Here is a 22,313-nt window from a genome sequence, read left to right as displayed (position 1 = left end):
AATTAACTTTAATGGAAAATAAAGTGCTAATTTTAATAATTACTTTATTTGAACACAGCATATGAATAAGTTAAAATATGACATTATTTAAAATCACCAAGAATGGCTTACTTCACATTGCTTCCATATTATCATTAAGTCAAAAGTTGATACTCTATTAAAATAGGTACATGTAATATATTGAATAAAAATTGTAAGATATGTGGATATTATTCAACTTCACTCAAAATACACAGCCCTCTTAAAATATTTAAACAAGAACAAAGTTAACATAACAATAGATATCTCAGTTTATGGAGTATCACCATTGAGCAATTATGATGATTTTACTAAAACTAATAATGTGTGAACAACATTTAGTAACCACATGCACAATATTTTGTGCATGATTTATCTGAGATTTAATGTGTTAAAAATATTAAGTAGATATAACCTGCATTATATGCATGTAGAAATGTAAAAATATATTCTCAAGCACAGACAAAAATAAGCAGAGAAACATAAGTTATATATAACTTGTGATTGTAATAATCACATTCTAAGTGTAAAATCACAAAAATAACAAGATGACAGAAAATTAAATCAAACATGAAGGTTCTCAGTTTATTTTTAATATCTCATTAGGTTCACTTAATAAGTGCACACACACACACACACACACACACACACACACACACACACACACACACACAGGATACCAATTTTAAATGCCAAGGAATCAATTAATGACCAAATTCTTGTGCTGACCAGTGACAAAATAATATTTTCCTAGTGTGGTTACTTAGCAAATGTTCTCAATATTGATCATCATTGTCTGAAGTAATCACTAGTACAGAGAAAAATGATAACTTAAGAATTCATGCAAAAGAAGCCAAATTCTGAGGCACTAAGATATCTTGTGTTATGGCTAAATAAATTAAAGTTTAATTATGTTTTTTACAACAGCATGGAGAAATATATTCTGAAACATGGACAATGTAGCAGTGGATACTCCAATAAATCTACATGTCCTCTATTCCAGTAGCCATGAATTGCCAATAGCTCATTAGAAATTATTACTTTGCCAGTGATGAAGATCTCACATTATTGAAGTATATAGTCAATGTGAAATTTCCTAATGATTATGTACTTATCCATACTTGAAGGAAAAAGACATTTCAAAAACATGCTGTAAGGTTTAATACTAAAAAGTATGTTGAATAATACTTTATATGGTGAAAATTGTATTATCTAAAGTTAAAAAGGATCTAGACAGTATGTGGACGGGGGAAAGCCCAATATGCCTCAACTATACGGAAAGATCTATAGAAAGCAAAGAAATTCTGAGAATAGGAGAAAAAGACTTCCACAAGGAAGAGCACACTAACTGGCCAACCAAATGATCAGTCCTGAAAACATATATACGTGTATTATTATATGGAGTGAGCAGGATATGATTACTGTTTATATACTTTTGGTGCTAACATATTGGAGTGTCTTATCATTTGTATATTATTTATAACTCAGAGTTCACAATGGAAGTGAGAAAAATTAAGTTCTTGATTTCAGCAATGGGAGATAAAAGACAAGTAAAATATTTTTGGCATATATTCCATTATCTTGCCACTTACTTCAGTTTTTACTTTAAAAATTCTCAAATTTTGTTTTTAATATCATTTCCTAATAAAATGATAATTTCTAAAAAAGTTCCAGGGATTTTGATATCAATATTTTTGTAACTTATTCTGAAAGTTCTCCTGTAGCAACAATTTCAACCATTCCAACATCTACTGTATTTCTAATTCTTTATTAGTCTTCTCAGTCTCAAGGCCACTATTGTCTATTAGCTTTCATTTAGTGACCTCATTTGTAAAAAGTTTGCATTTTGTGTTTTGTATCTATGCGAATGGTAAAGGATTTAAAACATCATAAAATAATTAATTTTCAATTATTCAATTACACAAAAATCATAAACTATAAAATCTATTAACAAAAGTCTTCTCTTGTCTAGCCAGTCTTATGTCACTCCTGTTGCCTTGAGCATGGCCAACTTCCTCTTTAATCATTGTTTGCTTTAACATTCTACCATACAGTAACCTCAAGATATGAACCATCCTACCATTTGTTGCAAGATATGCCAATATTGTAGAAATCTTTATGAAAAGCCATACTGTTACAGTCTGATATTCTGTCATAGAAAATGCATGAGCCATGTTTGTCTTTAGTTAAGAGTAATGACAACAGCTAATATATGAAGACTTAACTGTATGCCAGGCAGTTTTACAGTTTGGAATATACCTGGAGAGTTTTGAGGAACCACTTAATCATTTTTCCTAAACAAGCTTTCATTGGAAAAATAAAATAAGTTTACCTGCTTAAGAAAATTCCAGAAGTAATGCATTCCAGGAATAATGAATTCCAGAAGCAAAAGATTAGCAGTATATGCACCTAAAGCTCATAGTCTTCTTCTGTCTTAGGAAGAAAGTGAGAAAAATCCTCCAGAGGCATGCATTGGCTATTACAAAAACCTTTGTGGACTAATGTGGCTTATGACATTTAAAGAGTGGGCCATAAGTCAAGCTTGGTAATTTTAAGGAGGACAAATAGGTTGATAAATTGGAAATATAAATTTAAGAAAAGTGACAAGCACTTACTTATATGATATAGTTAGCAGCACATCTTTATTGTATATAGCACAGAATAGCTACATTGTTTTGGAGCAAGGGTCATGGACTTGAGAGTTTAATCAAATTCCTTTACAATGGGATTGAGAAAATGACATTCAAAATGAGACCATGTAGAGTCTAAAAATCTAAAATATTTGTTAACTAACTATAGAAATAATGTACTAATCTCTGACCTAGTTCTTTCTAGGGAAAAAAAGTGATCATGTATTCACAACAATTTGAAGATCTTGTGTTACCTATTTTATAAGAATGGCATGATAGTAAAATCCATATGAAAATAAAAATATTTAAAATACAGCATTATCTAGAGCTTATTAAAATTAGTGGTATGAAGATGTGGTTAATACTATGTTCTAGAAAACATGATTATGTGAATATGAAAAAAAACTCCATAATTATTGGAGGACTAAAGTGTTCTTGGTGTTGCAGTGTTATCCACTTTTAATTTGTAATATAATTTTTTACCTCACTATTAATTTAGACTGTCTAAACTACAATCAGAAATATGAAATAGGAAATATTGAAATATGCATTCCACTTATAGCATGTATATATTACAAAGCTATTTTTGTTGCACCTAAACATATAAAGAAGATCCCAAAATATAATCTAGACTTCTAATATGTAACAACCAGATCTGGGAGAACACATGAAAACACAGGAATAATCAGAGTAGTGTTAATTGACACATCCTTGCATTCAGAACTGTTTCTGTTTTTGTTTTTAAATACAGGCTTCTATAATTAGCATGCTCATGATACTGGTTTAGAATAAGATTACTTCAAACTGTGTACTGCTATAATTATTGATAATTTACTTGCAGTCCTCTTATCACTCCAATTTGAATAAGAATTTATGTGGCCTATAACTCATACTAAAGAGATGTTTCCAAGTCGAGAGCAAAAAAAAAAAAAACAAAAAAAAAAAACAAAAAAAAAAACAAAAAAAAACCCCATAAATTGATGATAATCCATGGTCACTCAAGACTGTTAATCTTTTATACATTGAGATATACAGGTACAGAAAGTAATGAAAAGCTAGTATTTGAAGCACTTTTGGTTAGTCTAAGTTATCTACAGGAACAGAACCCATAGAATGAACGCACTCACGTGCGCAGAAACGCAAACACATACACACACACTCAAAAAAAGGATAAACATAGTCATCTGAATAAATTAGAAGCAACAGAGGACTTCTGACATAAGTCATCAGAAACTTAAATGTCTCACTGATGACTTTGTAGTAAAAGAGGATATTATGATGAGGAGGAACAAGGAAGAGAATTTGAACCTCAGGAAGAGAGGATGACCCCTGGTATCCACTCTCATGCCATAACCATGACTTGGTATTTATCCTGATGACACTATTTCCAGTCAGCCAATCAGGTAGGGATCTGCCTAACTTCTTACTATAAACAATGACAGAAACATGCAGCTTCCAATGCAATGTGGTCAAGAAATCCTAAGACAGAACATGACAGATGCTTTCTGAATTGTCATCAATAGATATGAATGATCACCAGTGAATTGCCCAAAGGATCATGTCAGCTTAAACTAAAGAGCTGTAACCTCTAAAGTGGCCATTTGGGAAAGCTGATTATCCAAGGAGCACATGTTATGCAAATTAGGAACTTATAACATGGTCTTGAAATTTCATCTGACATAATAAATACTTTAAGAATGATTTCAGAGACATATTTTCCATATCTGTATTTAAACAAAGCATTTTTCACATCAATTCATGTAAGACATACTGCATCAAACAAGCCTGGGTTGTACCTTTATTTACAATGCTTAAAAAATATCAATTGGTTAATGTCTGAATTTGCACTGATCAGTTATTGAAACTTTCATTATTTAAAAGAAAATATGTAAACAACACTAACTTAAAACATTCAAGTCAGTTATAAAAAAGTTTTATTTAAAATGTCACTGTTTCTGCAGTCAATAAAGGAATAAATATTGTAAAACATAGATGATATTTCCTGGTAATTAAATAAAATAAATGAGTTTCAACTAAGATAGCATTAATATGCCACTTAATTACCATGCATGTACCATAAAACTATTACAAAGTGAGAGATTGTTTCCCTAGTTAGATCCTATTCCTTATTATTTTAAAACCATATCCAAATTCTACTCTTTCTCATTTCTTATACTTACAAAATATAAGGATGCAGAAATGTTCATCCAAGGAACAAACATTTCTGCAATGCAACAATATGCCAATTTCTTGCCTTCTGAATTTAATTTTGTGAGTTTTCTGGACCACTCTTTTCAATATGACTTTAGGTGCTCGTGAAAAGCCAATGAAAATGTTATTATATACTGTAAGCCACTAAGTCTCAGACTCTAATTTGATTATACTGTCTGCAGATCTTTAAAAGTTAGTATGGAAGACACTCAAATCTAATAAAATCTAATCTAAGCAAGGACTTATTGAGTTTTTCCAAATCCATTATGAGATGTAATGGTCAGGTGTTGTGAACTAAGGCAAATTTAATGTAATTTGGCTTTTAAAATGATCAGGCTTAGTGCTATTTTCAAAAACATCTCTTCAGATGTTAACTAGGAAAGCTACAAAGCTAAGCATAATTACATTAAAACAGAACTGCAAGAAGATAAGTCAATCACAGATCTTTAATTTAAAAAGGGACTGTTAGAAACACTCTCTGTCATCAGTGGCACAGTCAGAACTAAGAACAGGATGAAGTATCCTGGAAATATGCCTAGTGTTTTAGCATAGACTCACAGAAAAATGCAAGATGGAAACAAATGGATTTTTTTCATAGTAATTAGTTACACATATATCACCAATTGGGATCATTTTCATACCATCTTAGAGACAACTATCAAAATCTCCTTTAGTAGCTGTGTAGAGGAAATGGTGGTGAACATTTAAGTTGATTTTTGGATAGGAAATCAATATTTAATGATTAGAGCTATTGGGTTGAAAACAAACTAAATTGTTTTATCCAAATTATTATGAGAGATCTGTGGCCTCGCAAACTAATTATGGCAAAAGACAACGTACTACAGTATCCATTTCTTAACTTGTATCATGATTATTTTGGACTGGAATTCCTGAAACACACATGCAGCCTGAGGATGTATATGTCTGTGTGAGAAGTGGAAACAGCAAACAGTAACTGTTACATTTCAACAATACGTCTTCTGGGGTCATTTTGCTGTGAGGTGATGCTTCCAACACTGATAGAAGTTACCTCTATTTATGCATCTATCCATCAACTATGATATAAAAACAGGATGTTGATGTGTGGCATAAAAACTGGTCATTTTGAGTATGGAGGCATAATTATCTGACCTCAGTTATCTACACAGTGCATGTGGGCAACACCCCTCATTATAAAGCAAGCAGCTGTGCATGCCAAAATTTCTTTTTGGATGCAGTTATAAAATGTTCCACCAAAAACTGCTACCACTACAGAGAAAAGTAGTACTTTCCTTCCCTTCTGCAGAAATTGATAAAATATATTCCCAATGACTTAGAGATAAATTTTGATATAATTCCTTTGAACTATTTAGGGTTTTACTATTTTTTATTTTAAAATATTTTTAAAAATTACTTCTTTTATCGGTTAATATAATTAGATGATTTCCTCCCTGCATTCTCTCCTATATACCCTTCCTTGATCTCTTTCAAGAGTTAATGACTGTTTTACATAATTGTTGTTACATTCGTGTGTGTGTGTGTGTGTGTGTGTGTGTGTGTGTGTGTGTGTGTGTATCTCTGCATATACCCTGCTTAGACTGTACTATATAATGTTACTTGTTTGTATGTTTTTGTTCAATAACTAATAGATGTGCTCTTCCCTTGGGAAGATTATTTTTTTCTAATCTCAGTATTCCCTAGTTCTTTGTGTAGTGTTGAGGCCTTATTGACAACTTAAGTTTTAGCTGTCCACTGGTAAGATTTTATGGGTGTACCTTTGGACATTCTTAGGAGATAAAATGTCATACCAAATTCTTTAACCCTCGAGCTCTTACAAGATTTCTTCTCCTTCTGCAATGATCTATAGGCCATGAGTGCAGGAGTGGTATTGTAGATGTCCCATTAGGTCTGGGCTTAATAAATTTGTTTTTCTGATTTGATGGGGTTTTCTGTAATGGTCTCCATCTGTTGAAAAGTTTCCCTGTGGAAACTGAGGGGTGAGGACTTTAATTTTTGGTGGTGTATTGAAAAATATTTAGAATTTGATTAGGAATTGTGTTGGTTTCACAAAGTGAAAGTTGTAGATTCTCTTTCAAGATCTATGAGTACTGGCTTTCATGGTAGCAGAAAGTACCATTCATTGAAACTTCCAATAAACAGAAGGAAACAATAGTCCTACCTAGCTATGAAATCTATGAAGCAAAACAATGATCAGTATGAAATGCTAACCCTAAGGGGAAAGTAGAGCCATGCGTAACTTATTGGTAACCAATAGCTCTCCAGTTAGGCTACTGCTTACTGGCTATCTCTTTGGAATGCTAACAGCTCTCCATAGAATATCTTCATGGCAAAGAGAAAGCTCAGATCCAGAATCAAAGGATCTTTTCTCAAAGGGACTCTCCCTTGTATTACTTATTTGTTATGACCATATAGCTGACAAAAGCAACTTGTGGAAGGAAGGCTTTATGTTCCATCTTATTTTGAAGGTGCATCCTTTCATCATGGGAATGCATACTAGAGAGGCATGGCATCAGGACTGTGAGGCAACTGTTTTCCTTGCTTCTACAGTAAGGAAGCAGAAAGACATGAAGGATACTGCTTTGCTGGATTCCTTCATTGCATTTAATCTGGAACCTCATTCCATGAAGGATGGTATCCAGATTCCATGTGGCTCTTCACTCCTCACTATAACTTTTCCAGAAACAACCACACAGACATAGCAGGATGTCTCTTGACATTTTCTTCTTAAGCTTCTCTCTTGTGATAATACTGCATTCTTCTAAGTTATGCAGAAAGGATTCCCATCCAGTCTGAGAAATGAATTATTTTCTGGGTGGTTTGAATTACCACAGTAGGGATAAAGCTAGTTTGAGTATGGCCTTTGGTAGGTTTTTGAGTACTTGAGTTTCTTTGGTAATTGGTCTCCAAACCAAATTGGCTGTTTCAAGCCACTTCTAAGTTCTGATTTATTTTTATTTTTGTATCACTTCCAGAAATTGATGATGTGATTGACCATGCAAACTAAATATTATCAGGCATGAATTTGGCACATTATCATGAATCTGCCACCTAGTTATCATGTATAAAAGAAGAAATTAATACACAGAAATTTTTGAAAAGATATGAATTTAGTTGCTGTTTGATCAACCCTGGGAGAGTGAGAAAAGTCTTGCCCCTCCTGCTATCACAAGATAAAGACTAGAACATAGATAAATTTACCAGTGGAGTAGGTAGTTGATCAAGTAGTCCTTTGTGGGAGGTAAAGGGGACATGGACCATGGGTTGCCTCAAATTTTTCTGTTCTCTGATTTTATTCAATGTATATTAAGGAAAATTATGTTTTAAATTTCCTGTTATTTTAGAAAGAGAAAAGAGTCTCAGATGTTTTCTTGGTTATGATATTGTCACAGATCCTAGTCGTAATAGAATATTTGGTTAATAGGATGCACTGGAGGACTTTTATGGGTCCTATGGGATTCAACTCAAAAATCAGATTCCTGTGTGTCTGTCTATTAAACACATGGATTTTACAACAAAAACAAATGAAGATAGTTTGATAGCTACTGTAAGGGAAGGCACAAAGGGTCTCTGTAAATTATTTCTCGTTGGTGAAACCTTTCCTTTGAAATCATGGTTTCATAAGAGGGGGCACACCCTGTTTTATTATTTTCAGATAAGACATATTTGCTTTAATTCTAATGCTTAAAAACTATTTATTTGTTCTAGTACAACCATGCAGCAGGAGATGAGTTGATAACTGCCGCTCCTGGGAAATACATAAGGTTTGTTTTATGTCTATACATATTCCTTATTTATCATCTAATTTTGTTATTTTTTCATGTTAAAATTGAAAAACACAAACATCTCAGAAATGAAAGTTTTAGTGTTACTTAGCCAAAAACAGAAGAGCAGTAGCTCAAAGTGAAACACACTCCTGGTACCAGTTCCTTTTCATGGCAGAACATACTATTTCTTCATTGTCAATATGTCATTAATATTTGAATCCATCCTTTTTTGACCTATAGTCAGAATGCTTTACTTTCCTATTTTAAAATATATCTGCAGTAATTGTACTATTTCTTAGTCCTGCAGACAAAGTTGAGATAGACAAAAACTTTGAAGTAGTTATATTCTTAGTATTGCTAGTAATTTTTTATATGAGCAACATTCCATTTTTGCTTATGATAGTTACTAGAGGACAGATGTTTATTATTTTTGTCATCCATTTAAAAAAGAGCATATATATATATATATATATATATATATATATATATATCAATGTTATTAAAAATGGAATTGAAAATTATGGAGAAATTTATTTTATAGCTATTTACGCTCTTAATTTTTATTTTATTGATATTATTTTTCAAAGATATATACAATAGGAATTGTATATATACAATAGGAATTGGATAGTTACTAGTTATGAAATGCTTCGTTTGTCATTGTCCATTGAAGAAAATGTTTATTAGAATGACTTGAACTCCTGAAGAACTATTGATATCTAAGGGATACATGTTTAACATTCACTTTTTCTTTTGTACACCTAACAATGAGCTTCATCGTGAAGTTCAAGATAATATTGCAATATGATTAAATAATAAACATTTTCAGAAACTACTGCTTGAAAAGATAGTGAAGAGGGAAAACAAAATTTTCCTGTAGATAAAATAATTAGAATATGTAGGTGATAATGTCTAAAGCACTGAAGATCAGGCAATGTAGTTAATACAGGAAACAAGAATAAGCTGAACTATTCCAAATGTAGCCTGAGTGAGCTTCCCAACTGTGTATGTAAAGCAGGTTCCTCGGAAAAGCCAAGGCCACTCTGTGAGTTGAAGGAACAGAGTCAGCCTGAACACAGAAAGTTACAAGACAATAAAAGTTAGAAAAATAGCTTATAGTGGTCTACAAAAGATCCTCTTGAGTATTTATAGAATGCTGGTGATAGATCACATAAAAGGGTCAAAAGAACATGTTGCAGCCATATGAGGCCAAAGCATGCTCTGTGTTAACCATTAAACTGGAAAAATAATATACCTGTTATGAAGTAGCAGGTGAAGTACAAAGCACTTGTCTTCTGAGTGGGGAATATTAGACCTGGATTCTACATTTTCCTAAACACAGCTAGGAAATAAATATTAACAACACATAAGGTCATTTTGTTTTAAAGTAATTTGTATCTATCCAAATAAAATCTCAATACATACATAAATGGTTATAAATACCTACTATCAACTTACTATATACAGCATCAAATTAAAATGCTTTTGTTATAAAATGGCACTGCTACTTCTGTTTATGAGCAAAAAACTTAACAAACTGAAATCAATTCAGAATTGGTAAGTCTTTAAATTGACATAAAAGAATATTCAGTACATCTTGACTGTACTCTACTTGTTCAGTAAAACATAAATTGAATGAACATTTTAGGCATAGGAAATAATGAATATTTAAAATTTGAATTTAAACTTTTAAGTAGTATAGGCTATAATGTTCCTTATTGAGAATTTATAAGTGACTATGAATATGTTAGGCAGAAGGAAATGACTTTGAACTATATCAATATAAGACCTAAAGACTAAGAGTAAATTGTTGGATTATTTACAATGTGCCATTATTTACTATTATTGAACTATTGGACAGGAAAAAAGAAAGAAATACATTTATTTGAAGTCACTGACATTGCATGTCCTAGTCTCTCATATTGACTGAGAGATGAACACCATCTCTGTGCTCACCTGATTTCCCTTTGTAAATATCCATGTCCAGATTTACTTTATTCAGCTTTTAGTCATACTGAATTGGGGTTCAATATGACTAACAACCTCTTTTTTAACCAATTATTGATTTCAAAGTCTGCCTCTCAATACATTGTCCATTTAGGTACTGAGAGTTAAGACTGAAACATATGAATTACATGAAAATGAATTGAGCTCCTAATGCAGGAAAAATCGTTAAAACCACAAAAATAATATGTGATATGCAAAAGACCAAAAGAAAGAAAGGTCATTCTTCAGGGAAAGGAAGGTATGCCATGGATAAAATCTTACAAGAACTAGAAGAAAACAATCAACCTAGAACCCTGTATATAAACTTGATCATTTATAAGTGACAAAAATACAAACATTTGTAACCATACAAAAACTTCTAGAGGGGATTGTGTGTGTGTGTGTGTGTGTGTGTGTGTGTGTGTGTGTGTGTGTGTGTGTGTGTGTCTAAGTAATGTGTTTATATACATATGTATATTTTATATCTGGTAAAAATATCTTCTTCAACAAAATACAATTGAGTGTCAAGTTCATAAAGGGAAAAACAGTAATAGCATGACTGATACCAGGATAGTAGGGAACAGAATGAGAAATGAAAATTCATTGTTGTAAATCTCTTTATGATTTTTAAGCACAGACCCACTAAAGCTGTGATCAAGAAATTTTACCCACAGGAACTATTTTAAGACAAGCAAAAGCTTATATCCATACAAAAATTTTCATGTGAGCATGCAGTTCACAGGGCCTTCATTTGTAGTAAAAACCTTCAATCAGCCTAAGCACCCGACATAGAGTGAATTGATCAATATATTGTGTTGAAAAGCTAAAGTAGAACACCACATCTCAGCAACAAATAACTAGTAACCCAGACCATGACATGGATGAATCTCAAAGAAATTAGAGTAAATGAAAAAAAGAGCAAAAAAGCCCCAAATAGCCATACCTCGTGGCTGTGCTCATATACAATTTTAGAAAGGTCAATTCATATCTATGGAGTAAAAATCACAGTAGTGTTTGCACAATGTCATGATTAGATTTTCTGAACTTGACACAAATGTAGACATAACTGAACAAAAAGAATTACAATTGATAAATTGCCTCCATCAGACTGGCCTGTGAGCATGTCTGTGGTCCATTATCTTACTTACTAATTAGTGTTGGAGGACCTAGCCCCAGTATGTGTTGTGCCATGTTTGGGAAGGGAGTACTAGGGTTTATAAGAAAGGGAGATGAGCAATTCAAAGGATGTAAGCCATTAAGCAGAATTCCTCCCTGGTTACTACTTCAGGCCTTGAGTACTGCCTTGGCTTTCCTCAATGATAGGTTGTAATCTGTAAATCAAATAATCTATTTCTTTCTCCAGGTTTCTTTTTGTTATAGTATTTATCAGAGAAACTGAAACAAATCTAGGGACATAAGGGCAAAAAGTATTTTATGGGAAAGGCCAGAAGAAGGAATTAAGTGAGTTAAAAAGGAAAACATATGTTTTATCAAATTTCAAATAACTAAATGATATGATATAGGTGAAAAATCATAAATGTCAACATTTTAAAAGGTGTCTTTTTACATTTTATATTACTTTCACAAAAATATGTGTCATTTTATTTGCACATATATCACACATAATCAAGAGAGTTAAATATTTGCAAAATAACCGGCTTCTTAATTTTAAATAATAGCCTTGCAAATTCTTAATGCCAAGCATCTGCATGTAAGAATTTAGGTATATAATAGACCTGGGACAATATGTTTATTAGGCCCTGGATGTTCACAACAGTTACATTCCAGGTTAATAGAACATTTGTGTTTTATGTTTAAATAATTTCATTATGAAGATGAATAATTAAATTGACTTTGACAACTTTCTTAATTACTGATTTTGATAGGAAGCCAACACTAATTTGAATTTCATTTTTTTAAATGAATGCACTGTTTGTAATCAGCCAAACAGGCCTCAATTAAATCAGAGTTCTAATATTGCCCAAGTTGTCATTTTAATTACTGCTTGATATATGTAGAAAAATGAGTATTTATGTTAATTTTAAAATATGACTTTCAAACAGATTAATTCATATGTGAATCTGTGCAGTCTGATGCAAATTTTATGTGTTAAAGAAACATAAAAAATATTTTTCACACTTCAGTTATATTCGACATTTAAAATATTCAACTATTCTAATTAATTTGGGGATAAAAATGTTTTAATCTCCTATAAGAATGTGACAGTTATACAACTATAAAATGTTCCCTAATTTTGACTTGTTGGGACTTGTGGTTGGTCGTGATTCTATTTATTTTCTTCTGATGTCCACTCCTAAGATAAGTCTAACAAATTATAGCCTGTTTTTCTGGAGGAGCTTCCTGAGGAGAGTCACCCCAACATTCTTTATCCATGAAAAGAGATAAGTAACCAGACATGTCATTACCAAGGACTGGATTCATCCTTGTTCGAGTCCCATAGTTCTAAATAACCGTTTCTTCCCAGAAGTAGCTATGCTAAAGAAATAGTGTTCTTTACATGGATGAGTAATGGTCACTTGCACCTTTGGATTTGTCTTAGACTACTTCATGTTGAAAAAAGTGTCACAGATGTTATGATAGCTCACCAAGCTAGGTTGCATAGGTTAAGATGTCTGACATATTCTGAGGTAGAACAGGTACAGTTTGTAATGTTTGCCACTGTAATTGAATTGATACCTTTGGTAGGTAGAAAAGGCAATGAAGCAATTAAGTACAGTTCTTCCTGGCTTTCTAAGGCAGACATTATGGCTTTGAAGCAATTATTTAGTTGGAATGATGGGATACAAGGATAAACTCAATAGTGCAGACTCTATTTTTCTGTTATATGATCCTATTGATTGAAACATTATTTAAATATGGCATAAGACACTGTAACCTCATTTGGTCCTATTTCCTGTCAATCAGAGTATTTATTGTCTAGTTACTTGATGGTAGGTATATGCAGGGAGCAATTGATTAATAGTTACATTGTACAGAAATGAAGTATGTGTATAATCAGGATATGTTTCTTCATGTTTTACCTCTTGAGGTGTCATTTGGGCTTCCTTTTCCAGGACATTTCTGTAGGAAACAAGATTAAAAGATACATTGTCTCACTTCTAGTCTGAGAACACTTACTCTTCTAAGAAGTATGCTAAAGATGCTGTGCCCATCCAGGGAGAGGTTAGGTTGGTTTGAAGGTATTCTGAGTCATAAATGCTTTTATCTCTAACCAGAAATCTCACAATCTTACTAGTGCTATGAAAGATGTCCAGTAGCCATTCTTACCTAATGCAACAGCCAGGAAGGATTAGGGCCGGTTCTCAAGCTCTCATGCCCTTTTATTAGACGTTCCCATGCTCACACCACCAAGGCCTGTTCTTCTGTTTTGCCCAGGCAAGGTATATGGCCTGCTCCTGCAAATTCTATAGTTGGTAAGGGACAGGGCCAGCTCCTCCATTTTCTAACCCCGGAGGGTTGCTCTGCCTGCTGCAGTTGGCAAGGGGTGAGGTGAGGGCATATTTCCCCACCCATGCTACCACATGGCATATGAGGGAGGGGGCAGGTGCTGATCTCTTGCTTTCAAGTCCACAAGACCAGCTTACCTGAATCCCCACCAACAGAGTCAGCACTAGTGTGCTCCCAGGTGAAGTGCAGGCTCTGCTCTCCTTGGTGATGCAGCCAGTGAGGAACAAAAGCAGCTCCCTTGCTCTCATATCCTCTGGGGTTAGCTCTCCTGTCTATCACAGATGGCAAGGGACAAGGAGGAGAAGGGCATCTTTCTCTAACACTTTCTCTGACAACATGGTTTATGAGGAGGTACTGGGTCAGCTCTCATGCTCTCTTGCATTCTGGGTAAGCTCATCTGCATTCCCACCAAGAGGTTCAGCTCTACTGATTCCCAGGTGAGGTGCAGTGTCAATTCTCCCATTCTCATTACCTCACCAGTACTACATGATTTTACCTCAGGTCTTTGGGCTATCTAATCTCAGGTTCTTTAATCACCCAAGCAATATGCAGTAAGGCTTCCATCTTGTGGAGTAGGCATTAAATCTAATAAGATGTTGGTTGGTTAGTCTCACAAATTTTGAGCCACCATTGCCTGAGTATATCTTGCAGGCAATACAGTATTGTAGATCTAAGTGTTTGTGGCTATCTTAGTGTTTAAGTTTCCCTTTTGGTTGTTTCCAGAGTATTTTCCTGTGTTAACACTTAGGGCTGAAAGTTCTATATAGGCACTAGGTCAACTTAATCTCCATTATAGGAATTGTCTTCAGCCATAAGGATTTGCCATCAGTTTGTAGATGAGCAATCCATAGTCTTGGCAACAGCCAAGATTGTTTGGAGATTTCTGTAGAACCCCTTTGACCAACAATTCAAGTAAATGTAACACAAACCCAGTATTGCAGGCTTCATTGAGTGACAAGAAATGACCAGTTGGGGCTATGTCATCCCTTTATTTGGTGATTTCATTTAGATTACCTTCATGTATATATTTTAGGAAGCTTCTACTGTATTAGATTTCAATAATACCACTCAAATGGCACTTAAATTAAACTGTCTCTTCCCATAACTACTCCGTTGTATCCCATTCTCTACCACTATGCACTTAATCAAACCATCCATCCATAACTGCTAATCTACTTCATTTTCCCAGGGCGATCTATCTGCTATATCTTGTCGCTTATTGTACTCCTAACCACTGTGGTTGTAAGAACTCTAGTTTGGTTGTTGTTGACTTAAAAGTTAATGTCCACATATAAATAAATACATACCATATTTCTCAATTTTGGGTCTTGGATACCTCACTTAGAATGATTTTTTTTAATTCTGCTTTCCTCTATTTACCTTTGAATTTTATTATTTCACTTTTTTACTCCATTGTGAAATATATTCCATTGTGAAAATGTATCTCATTTTCTTTATCCATTCTTCTGTTGAGAAACATCTAGGTTGCTTCTGATTTCTCATTATAATGAATGGAGCAGTAATGAACATGATTAAGCAAGAGTCTCTGATGTGGGATGAACCTACCTTTGAATATATGGTAAATAGTAGTAAAGCTGGATCTTAAGGTAGATCAATTCTCATGTAAATAATCACCACATTAATTTCCATAGTGGCTGTATGAGGTTGTACTCCTAACAGTAATGTATGACTGTTCCTCTTATATCATATCCTTGCCAACATGAGCTGTCACTTGTTTCAATGATTTTTACCCCTTCTGACAGGAGTAAGATGAAAATTTAAAGTAGTTTTATTTTGGTTTTGTTTTGTTTTGTTTTGTTTTCTGAGACAGTGTTTCTCTGTGTAACAGCCCCAGCTGTCCTGGAACTCGGTTTGTAGACCAGGATGGACTTATACTCACATTGATCTGCCAGTCTTTGACTCCTAGTGCTAGGATTAAAGGTGTGCACCACCACAAGCAGATACAAAGTAGTTTTGATTTCCATTTCTCTGAGAGCTAAGGATGTTGAACATTTTTTTAAATGTTTCTCAGCCATTTGAGTGTTTTCTTTTGGGAATTCTGTTTAGATATTTACCCCATTTTTAAATTGGGTTAATGTTTACTTGACACCTACCTTTTTGAGTTAATTTTTTATTTTATACATTAGCCCTGCATTGGATGTGTAGTTGGAAAATATTTTTCCTATTCTGTGGGCTGGTGTTACATACAAATGAAGATATCATTTGTTCTAGCAAAGTTTTTTAGTTTCATAAAGTTTCATTTATTAATTGTAGATCTTAGTGGCTATGCTATGTTTGCCCAAAAAGTCTTTCTTGTACCAATAAATTGAAGGCTTTCCCATATTTTGCCCTATCAGACTAAGTGTATCTGTTTCTATTTTGATATCTTTAATCTGTTTTTAATTGAATTTATGCATGGTAATAGACACGGGTCAATTTGCATTCTTCTACATAAACACATCCAGTTTGCCTGGCACCATATGTACAAGATACCATTTTTAAAATTTATATTTTGGCTTTTTATCAAAAATCACATGATCATATATATTGGGATTTATGTGTGGATTTTCAATTTGGAAGATTCATAACACCTTCTTGTATGTGTACACATGAAGTAATTGCTGCAGAAGGGTGGGATATTCAAGAAGTACATGCATAGAATCAGAAATTTGTGTAAGGGGGATGCTTTCAGTGACAGTAACTATACTTACTAAACAAGTATTTGCAACTGAACAAGTGTCTGGGAAAAATGTTCAAAGTAGCATCTGGCTTCCTTATCTGTGTGGAGACATAGTATAAGAACAAGAAATTAGATAAATTATATCTCTTTAATAGTATGAGAAAAATGGATCAGTGATGACTCATTGACTTGGAAAATTAAGCTTTGTTATTTCACCTAAATCTGGCACAGACTTTTAGTTGAACTATTCTTGTGTCTTACTATGTATACATAGAACTGTAAACATTTAAAGTATGTAATTATTTAGTTTGGACATGTGTATGTAACCTTCATACCATCACTGCAGACAAAGTATTGTGTAACAACTTCATATTGAAAATATTCTTGTACTCCCCAAGGTAATGCCTTTAAAATGAAATCTACAATCTTAAGAGCTGTGGAAACTCACAGTATCACATTAACAATAGGTACTGCACATTATTATATATGACCAGAGTCCTTACATGCCCTCAGGTAAACAGTAGTACAAGTATGTATTGTTAACACTTTTCCTTATGGTTTCAGCAAAGGTTAAGGTCTATCTGATAGATCTAAGCTCAGCAAAATGGGTTCCAGAAATCATAAAAAAAGCCATGTGTTAGCTGGCACCAGTAGTAGACAAACAATTCCTTCATGAAGAGGGACTATAAACTTAGAGAATTTATTTTTCAGCACTAGCAATTATATCCAAAGGCCTGTGCAAGCCAGGCAGCACGGAGTTACAATCCCAATCCAGGAATGTGATTTTGGAAACATACCATGAAGATTTACAAAACCATAAGGAAATTTATATAATTATTTATTATTCTATTGAGGGAAAATTCAGAACTGACGTTTGGCTTCACTGTTGAAACCAATACTGTAGACTAAGAAGTTTGCTTTACTTCCATCCCTAAGGAAGACTTATTAAAATGGAGGATTAGCCTCTAAAATGTAGAGCCAGTAACTGACAGAAAAGTTGGTCTAAGAAACTAGTTAGACTAGGGCCTAACCTAAAATGCTTCATTGCTTATTGGGTTTCACTGCTTTTTCCACTAGTATCAACGTCCTCTTTCTTCTTGTCAGATCTATCTTGTGACTGATCTCAGAGAGAATGCGAAGTATGTTGTCGTTTATTTACAATTGTACTTAATGATAATTTGCTGTTAAACATGTCTTTCTAATTACACACAAATACACAAAACAAATGTTCTTAAAATCCATGATTTTAATCATGCTAGAGTCAGTGGCATGTTTCTCTATATAATCATATGCAAGATAAACTAACTTGGAAGTTATGATTCTCAATAAGAATCATTTACCAACAGCTGAATAATAGCTCAATTGTAGTCAAGTGAAATAAGAAACCAAAGTATGTCGTTAATGTTTCCTACCATACGAACAAGTTGCCCACATCATATTTTATTAGAGCGTATGCTCTATATATTTGTATTTCCTATTGTATTTGTCTTTGTATTTCCTATTGATGAAAGCAAGTCAAGTCTAAGTCAGAATCTATGTAACTATAAGGAATGCAAATATTCTACATAGTATTAGTAAGAAAATTCACTCAGAGTCACCACTCTGACAAACTATATAATATGTTAATAAATAAGAATACCCAGTAATGTTGAGGGTATATGAACGTTATCCTATATGTTGGTTCTATGACTCAGTGTGTGATGGCTATTTTGTAATGAGATATAAATATGACTATCTGAGTATCCTTACCCAGGTAATGTGTACTACATTTTCTTTTCATTTATAATTCACCAGAGCTGTTCCAAATTGTTTTTGGCTTCCTATAGGACTACAGTATTGGGCTCTAACAATTATCCCACTTGATCTCATCTAAATTTCTAAATGCAATATCTTTTTCTTACGTAGCATTCCAAAAGGGTGGGGTGAGGGGTGTTTCTGTCCACTAAAAGAAATGTACTAGGTGTGCTTGATTTTATAGTGATAATTGTGAATAATTTCTTCATTAAGTAGTTCATATTATAATTAGTTTGCTATGTAGTTCAATATTGTATTAATATTAATTTCTTGAAAAAGTAATTCCCTCTTTGTTCTTAATTTACATAATGAACTAATTGCAGGCTATTGGCCTCTTTATATAAATAGTCTTTTTATTGAAATAGCTGATTTAGTTCAAGTCCCCAATATATTTTAAACTAAGACTAAGAAGTCACATCTGTAACTTAGATGTTACAGCATGATTTTCACAATTCTATTAACCATATTCACTCCCAAAGGAAAGAAAATTAATGATTTTTTTAATATATAGAGGGAAAGCAAAATTAACTTGGATCAGAAGTTTTCATGACCCCTTGGGTCCAAATGACCCATTTACATTGATGACATAAGACCATTAGAAAACACAGATATTTACACTATGATTTGTATCAGTACCAAAATTATAGTTATGAAATAGCAGCAAAAATCATTTTGGGTTTAGAGTCACCATAACATGAGTATTAAAGTGTTGCAGCATCAGGAAGGTTGAAAACCAATGACTAAGAGGAAGAACCTGAAGATTTATCTGATCAATTGTAAGATCACTGTTTTCTTCTATATAGGTTTATCAATAATTATTTTCTCTAAATAAAATTTTAGGGCCAGCCAGGCATTGGTGGTGCTCGCCTTTAATCCCAGCACTCAGCAGGCAGAGGCAGGTGTATATCTGTGAGTTCGAGGCCTGCCTGGTCCCCAGAGCGAGTGCCAGGATAGGCTACAGAGCTACACTGAGAAACCTTGTCTCGAAAAACCAAAAAAAATTTATGGCCATATATGTCATATACATATTAATAGACACGTACTGTGTATTATAATATACATCTATAAGTATAATTAGTTTACATGCATATATTATGGGTGTATGTGTATATACACATCTATGTAATATATTTTACATGTATAAGACACATGTACACATATATTAAATATATATGTATGATATATATTTTATATGTGTATGAATATATAAAAGATATATATATATATATATACATATATATAACACATACACACATATAATTCCCTTGACTAATATAAGACCCTAATTAGATTACTGATTAAAGGTTCTATACCATTCTAGTTAAGGAAGTATAGTGAGGAGCATCAATTATTATCAGTACTTCTCACAAACTGACAATACTATTTCATTTAGCATATCAAAGACTGCTGCTTTTCACTTATACTCTTCCAAACAGTTCCCTGCTTATTCCTCTTCCATGTCACCTATCTGTGTTTGGTCTCATGCTAGTCATCCATTCTTCTCATAAACATTTATCACTTACTATAATGTAGATATTATGCTTTCTTCTAGAGAACAATCACTGACAAAATTATATGTCATTTCCTCTGAGAGAATTTTTTTTCCTGCTCAAGGAGAAGAGACAAATAGTCAATTAAAATGCAATACTATAAAAGTTGATGATAACTTCCTGGAGTGATGGAAATCTCTGTTTTGATGCGTAGTGAAGGTATAATATTTATGTTCTAAAACTCACAGGACTCCATGAATAAAACTGAAGCATTTTATTGTACATAAGCTATTTCTCAATAAAAATTCATACTTATGAGTTTCAGTAATAGAAATAAGTGATACATAAGCATGCATCTACTTGTCTGAACAGTATTATACCAGTTTCATATTTTCTGTTGATTTTTATTCTGCTAACTTCTAGTCTGCCTTGAAAAATATTTTCAATCTTTATTTTCTCCCTTGATGCTTCCTGTGGCCTTCATTCATTTTGAGCTGAAGACATAAATCAAAAGTAAAATAGAATTACTATTGGTTTTTGTATGAGACTGTTTTTCTTCCTTTTTTTGTTGTTTTATTTTTTTGTGTTTTTCTTTTTTCTTTGATTTTTTTTTCATTTTACATACCAACCACGGTTTCCTCCCTCCCGCCCCCACCCAGCTCCCCTCCTCCTGCTTCTCCCCACATTGCCCAACCGACCTGGTCCTTTTCACTCCTGAGAAAGAGTAAGGCCTCCATGGGAAGTCAACAAAACCTGGCACATTAATTAGTGGCAGGACCAAGTCCCTCTTCCCTGCATCAAGGCGGAGCAGGGCATGCCATCATAGGGAATGCGCCAGGAATAGATACTATTCCTACCACCAGGGGCCCTTCAGAGACAAACTACACAACTGTTGCCCACATGCAGAGGGCCTGCTTAGGTGCCTTGCAGACTTCCTAGCTGTCACTCTAGAGTTGATGAATACCAATGAGCTTGCAGGTCAGTTGTCTCTGTGGATTTCCCATCATGATCTTGACCCCCGCCTTCTCATTAAATTCCTTCTTCCTCTCTTTAACTGGAATCCTGTAGTTTGACCTGGTGCCAGACTGTGGATCTCTGTATCTGCTTCCATCAGTTACTGTATGATTGTTCTATGATAACAGGGTATTCACCAATCTGACTACAGGGGAAGGCCAGTTCAGGCACTCTCTGCACTATTGTTAGGAGTCTTAGCTGGGGTCATTCTTGCGGATTCATAGGAATATCCCTAGCACCGGGTTTCTCCCCAACCCCATAATGGCTCCCTCTGTCAAGATATCACTTTCATTGCTTTCCCACTGCATCCCTTCTCCAACATACCTATCCCGTTCCCTCATGTTCTCATCCCCTATCTCCTCCCCTTCCCACTTCCATGCTCCCAGTTTAAACCAGGAGATCTCATCTATTTCCCATTCCCGAGGTGATCAAGCTTCCCTTCTAGGGTCCTCCTTACTTCATAGTTTTCTCTGGAGCTGTGGATTGTTGTCTGATTATCCTTTACATATATTATCCACTTATGATTGGGTACATACTGTGTCTTTCTGGGTCTGGGATACCTCATTCAGGAACACTTTTTTTTTCTAGTTCCATCCATTTGCCTGCAAATTTCTTGATGTCATTGTATTTTTACTGCTGAATAAATTGTGTAAATGCACCATGTTTTCTTTATCCATTCATTGGGTGAGGGGCATCTAGGTTATTTCCAGGCTAATGAATAATGCTAATGAACATAGTTGAGCAGGTATCCTTGTGTATGATTGAGCATCCTTTGGGTATATGCCCAAGAGCGGTAATTCTAGGTCTTGTTGTAGATTGAGTCCCAGTTTCCTAAGAGACCACATACTGATTTGCAAAGTGTATATTTATACACACACACGCACACACACACACACACACACACACACACACACACACACACACACACACACATATATATATATATTTCAACAAGCAAGACTTTAGTGCAACAACTTTGATTTTTACAGGGCCAGTTCTTTTATTCTTACCAGATTTTCATAAATTATCATTTTCTTATTACAACTATTTCATAAGATATATATACTGAAAAGCCACACAGTGGCCTTATTAGAGCTACTAAAGTGTGTGTGTGTATGAATATATGCCATATTTTATAAAAATATTTTAATGGGCTTATTTAATTGGCCAGCCCAGTCTTTCCTATATATACTCCTTCATTCTTCTTTTGTTAGCAATAACGTAAAGCAGCTACAGGCCTAAGGTAGTCAGATTTATG

This window comes from Cricetulus griseus, chromosome 5 (genome assembly GCF_003668045.3).
Source record: "Cricetulus griseus strain 17A/GY chromosome 5, alternate assembly CriGri-PICRH-1.0, whole genome shotgun sequence".
NCBI classification, from domain to species: Eukaryota; Metazoa; Chordata; class Mammalia; order Rodentia; family Cricetidae; genus Cricetulus; species Cricetulus griseus.
Note: the sequence above shows the minus strand (reverse complement) of the source record.